The sequence below is a fragment of the Delphinapterus leucas genome, chromosome 6 (genome assembly GCF_059928025.1).
Source record: "Delphinapterus leucas isolate spDelLeu-1000000601 "Yukka" chromosome 6, BTC_Dleu_Yukka2, whole genome shotgun sequence".
Taxonomy (NCBI): domain Eukaryota; kingdom Metazoa; phylum Chordata; class Mammalia; order Artiodactyla; family Monodontidae; genus Delphinapterus; species Delphinapterus leucas.
The window spans coordinates 39,992,096-39,997,593 of NC_143134.1; the positions used below are offsets into that span (position 1 = coordinate 39,992,096).

The 5,498-nt window shown below is 41.8% G+C and overlaps 1 long non-coding RNA gene across 1 annotated transcript; it reads left to right on the forward strand.

Annotated features, from left to right (window-relative positions):
- The first annotated feature begins 846 nt into the window (after positions 1-846).
- On the forward strand, positions 847-5,066 carry LOC149748915 (uncharacterized). Its single transcript, XR_016393526.1, has 3 exons — positions 847-2,006; positions 2,730-2,846; positions 3,806-5,066. It is a non-coding gene; the product is annotated as an uncharacterized LOC149748915 (long non-coding RNA).
- Positions 5,067-5,498: the final 432 nt, after the last annotated feature.

Sequence of the window (5,498 nt, forward strand, 5' to 3'; positions counted from 1 at the left end):
TAGATTCTATATATATGTGTTAGCATACGGTATTTGTTTTTCTCTTTCTGACTTACTTCACTCTGTATGACAGACTCTAGGTCCATCCACCTCAGTACAAATAACTCAGTTTCATTTCTTTTTATGGCTGAGTAATATTCCATTGTACATATGTGCCACATCTTCTTTATCCATTCATCTGTCGATGGACACTTAGGTTGCTTCCATGTTCTGGCTATCGTAAATAGAGCTGCAGTGAACATTGTGGTACATGACTCTTTTTGAATTATGGTTTTCTCAGGGTATATGCCCAGTAGTGGGATTGCTGTGTCGTATGGTAGTTCTATTTTTAGTTTTTTAAGGAACCTCCATACTGTTCTCCATAGTGGCTGTATCAATTTGCATTCCCACCAACAGTGCAAAAGGGTTCCTTTTCTCCACACCCTCTCCAGCATTTATTGTTTGTAGATTTTTTGATGATGGCTGCTCTGACTGGTGTGAGATGATATCTCATTGTAGTTTTGATTTGCATTTCTCTAATGATTAGTGATGTTGAGCATTCTTTCGTGTGTTTGTTGGCAATCTGTATATCTTCTTTGGAGAAATGTCTATTTAGGGCTTCTGCCCATTTTTGGACTGGGTTGTTTGTTTTTTTTTATACTGAGCTGCATGAACTGCTTGTAAATTTTGGAGATTAATACTCTGTCAGTTGTTTCATTTGCAAATATTTTCTCCCATTCTGAGATTGTCTTTTCATGTTGTTTACGGTTTCCTTTGCTGTCCAAAAGCTTTTAAGCTTCATTAGGTCCCATTTGTTTATTTTTGTTTTTATTTACATTTCTCTAGAAGGTGGGTCAAAAAGGATCTTGCTGTGATTTATGTCATAGAGTGTTCTGCCTATGTTTTCCTGTAAGAGTTTTATAGTGTCTGGCCTTACATTTAGGTCTTTAATCCATTTTGAGTTTATTTTTGTGTACGGTGTTAGGGAGTGTTTTAATTTCATTCTTTTACTTGTAGCTGTCCAGTTTTCCCAACACCACTTATTGAAGAGGCTGCCTTTTCTCCATTGTATATTCTTGCCTCCTTTATCAGAAATAAGGTGACCAGGGCTTCCCTGGTGGCGCAGTGGTTGAGAGTCCGCCTGCTGATGCAGGGGACACAGGTTCGTGCCCCGGTCTGGGAAGGTCCCACATGCCGCGGAGTGGCTGGGCCCGTGAGCCACGGCCGCTGAGCCTGCGCATCTGGAGCCTGTGCTCTGCAACGGGAGAGGCCACAACAGTGGGAGGCCCGCGTACTGCAAAAAAAAAATTTTTTTAATTCAATAAAATAAAAATAATTTTCAAAAAAATATTGCAAAGGGCCACATGTAAAAACCAAAATTATAAATTTATTAGAAGAAAGTAAAGAAGAATCTCTTTACAGTCTTGATATGGAGAAGTTTTGCTAAGGAAGATTAAAAAAACCCAGAACCCAGAAGGGAAAATAAAATTGAATTTGATGACTTTAAGAGGAAAATTTCCTGCACTATGAAAGATACCATTAACAACATAAAATACAAACAAATAAATTTTAAAAACCAACTTGGGAGAAAATATTTGCAAAACATACAACTGTTAAAGGAAAGGCAGACAAATCATCCAGTAGAAAAAGGGTCAAAGGGTACAAGTAGTTAATCCACAGAAGGAAATACAAACGGCCAATGAACACTTGAAAAGGTATTCAGTCTCACGAGTAGTCAGGAAAGTGCAGATGAAAAGAAAATGTGATACTGTTTCTGCCAACCTGGCAAAAATGGAAAGGATTGTTAGCCTCTAGTATTGGCATGCTACAGATTCCCTTGCAGCCTGCTTCAGGGCGAGTACATTGGTAAATTTTTATAAGCAAATACTGAAATGTAAAACATGTGAATTACTTTATATCTATCGACAAACCCCTGCAGCGTTTACAGCGACAGCTGGCAAGACACAGAGGGTTGAAAGCATCTAGGACCTGGTTACTTTTCCTGAGTCTGGAAATTACGAAAGATCGTGAGTAAGGAGCACCAGCAATGAATGGGTCCAAGAGGGGACTGTGGGAAGAACAGGAAAGTTAGCAGAAGGAGGAGCCTTCAAATGACCAAGGGAAGGTCCTCATGGGACTTCTCTGATGCCCGGGGCCAGGGGCTGGGGTGGAGTCCTGGGCTGCCATCAGCTCACACACATACCTAGTTTATTGCAGCTATATTTCCACGCAGCAGCAATTGCCTGAGACTCTGGTTTGCTGCATCGGCACAAATTACTCCCTATTGTTTATACCTGGCCAGTGTCAGGCATTTCTATTCCTGTAATGGCCCTGTAAAAAGCTTCAAAAATGCTTGTCCTATGTCCTCTGGGTTAAGTCCACATTGTTGTAAGCTTGCAGCAAGAGAACTTGATAGAGCAGGGGTGTGAGCTGATTTCCCTCCTCTTCCCCCATCCCTCTCTGTGGACTTGCACCTGTTTGGAAAAGTACCTGGACCCATGTGGAGCCCAGAGGGTAAAATAATACCCGAGTAGAGAGGAAGAAACCCACCCCCCATAACGTCCAAAGGTCACCACTAGGACTGTCCTGGGGAGCAAGTAGGTGACTAACAGCATGGGGAGGGGAGCTATCCGTGGCTGGCTGGCCCCAAGGTAAAAGATGAGACCTCCCTGTGGGCCAGAAAAGGCCAAATGAGGGAAACTTTCACCTTTATTTTGTGTTTAACATAATTTTTATCATGATTCAATGAGGTTTACAGAACACACAGGACACTGACCCCTGTCTTCTGGAAGTTTACCACTGAGTCCCTGAAATAGAGAAACACAGACTCAGCGGATGGCTGCTCCACCCTTTCCATTGCTCAGCCAGTGAGTACTTGGATGACCTCATCTTTTTCTTCTCTCTTCCCCTCACACCCAGCTCCCATCCAACAGCAAGCCCTGTTAGCTCTACCTCAACAACAGGCTCAGTGTGACCATTTCCCATTCCCTTGCTCTGCCGCCAACCTGGTCTAAGCACCTGCGTCAGAAGCACTGCGGTTACTTCTTCCCTGGTCTCCCTGCTCCTACCCTTGCCTGCTTCCATCTAGTCTCCACATTGCAGCCAGGGTGATCCCTGGAAGTCAGGTCAAGCCAGTCCTCCTTTATAAATCCTGCTATGGCTCTCATTTCAAAGGGAAAGTCAACATCTCCACCATGGCCTAGGAGCCCTACATAATCTGTACCCACCCCCTACCCTTGCTCTCTCTGACATCAACTTCCCCAGCAGCACCCCTCCCCCACTCTCTCCAGCTGCAAGGCTGTCCCTTGACCAGCCCCTCTCCCTTTCTCCCTCCCTCCTCAGGACTCTGGCACCATTTATTCTGCCTGCCTGGGTCACTCCCTTCTCTTGACTAACCCACTCCCCTTTTGCAAGTCTTTACCTAAATGTCACCTTCTCAATGAAACTGACCCAGATTCCCACCCTCCCTCCCCTATCTAAAGCCGCAGTCTGCATTCTCCTGATCTCCCCTGTCCCACTCTGTTTTTCCCATAGCACCTAACATACTACATATTTTACTTATTTATTATGTTTATTCTTCACCGACTAGAATTTAAGCTCCACATGGACATTTTTGTGTGTTTTATTCCTTGATGTAATCCAGAGAGGTTAGAATGAACGAATGAATTAATTAAAACGGTCATTAACAAAGACTGTGTTTGTTAAATGTTGAAGCCTAAATTGGTGTTAAAAAAATTAACAGAAGGGCGATCTCATGTTTTCTTAAATAAATGTATATCGCCAAGGTGCAAGAAGACTTAATTTGGGGATCATTTTGCCCTTTCAGGCTGAATGCAGACAGTTCAAGGACACATGTGTGCAATTTAAAGATGGAGCTCTTCAAAATAAAAGACAACACCCAACTTTCTGACCTTCTCCTGAACTTTGGCATTTGTTTATCCAAGAAGTCAATTGGCTAAAGTATTTTGAATTCCACTTCAGTCATTCATAAATGCTTTTGATTACTGTGGTGATTATTTAAGGACAAGAAAATAAAATGCAAGAAAAGAAAATTAAATAGGTATTAAGTACTTTTGAACAGTGGATTCACATGCTGTCAGATCTAATGCATGTCAAGTCATGCATTTTCCAGCTGTTTTAAGTCTTAGAGCAGAGTTGACTCTGTCTTGAAAACTGTGTTCCTACAAAGAAGATTATTAGCACCAATTGGGAATACTCAGGTTGGCTCCAAACTGGCTAATCTCAGAGCTGCTGCTCCAGGAAAGACTTTTTCCCATAATTACAGGAGATTGCAACCATGGAAAAATAAATGGCAGGAGAAAGGGAGAAGCAGATATTCTGTAAATGTAATCTTGGTTAGAGAGAGAGAAACAATTGACACAGAGAAAACAAAGCTATCGTCTCTCATCCACAACCACAATTCAGTCCTGCTATTTTATTCTGTGAATATCTGAAAATAAGATAGTAATTGTTCACATCTTTAAGTTGAATAAAACTATCTTTTGTGATTTCTGACAACCTTGATTTGTTTAGGGTTTTTGTACATGAGTGCATAATTATTTTAAAATGTTTTACTGTGTTCAGGTTTGGGGTGCATATTTCAACATTGTATATTTTTTTCTGGTTTAAAAAAATACATGCTTATGTAGAGAATTTTTCTCTACAAAGAGAAAAATGAAATCACCTAAAATCTCACCACGCAGTTAACTTTTCGACCTTCTTTTTTTTTAATAATCAAATGAATACATTTATTTATTTATTAACATCTTTATTGGAGTATAATTGCTTTACAATGGTGTGTTAGTTTCTGCTTTATACCAAAGTGAATCAGCTATACATATACATATGTTCCCATATCTCATCCCTCTTGTGCCTCCCTCCCTCCCACCCTCCCTATCCCACTCCTCTAGGTGGTCACAAAGCACGGAGCTGATCTCCCTGTGCTATGTGGCTGCTTCCTACTAGCTACCTATTTTACATTTGTCGACTTTATTTCTTTTCAGTGTTTTTTCAGTGCTTGTATAGTGACTCCAGCTCTCCAATCAAATTATTAAGAGGTTTTCTCTCTTCTCTTCTCAGGGACCTCTGAACCTTCTTGACATTACCAAGAGATCAGACCCCTTTTATCAGCTCTTTATTGAGAGCAAACCAGGACTTTTTACCATTGACTAAAGGGCTACTTCTTGGGGACTGCTGCCTTTGTTGCAGCCAAATTTAGGTAGTACAATGCAGGAGACGTTGCAGGGAGGGAGGTGGGGACCTCAATCAGGTTAAGAGGGGCTGTCAGTCTAGAACATCTACCGCCACAGAAAACTTGAGTCTCGCTATCATGGTCACTGCCGTTCTGGTAGAAGCTTCTCTGGAGGAAAGTTCAGAAGCAAAGGAACCTCCTTTGGTGGTGTTGCTCAGGCTTTGCAACTGTAGACTGTTCTCCCTAAAGTCATGTCACACTTTCCATTGACCCTCCCCCCCACCATGAGATACACCGGGTTTCTGTAGAGGCACATCCATGTGCAGAG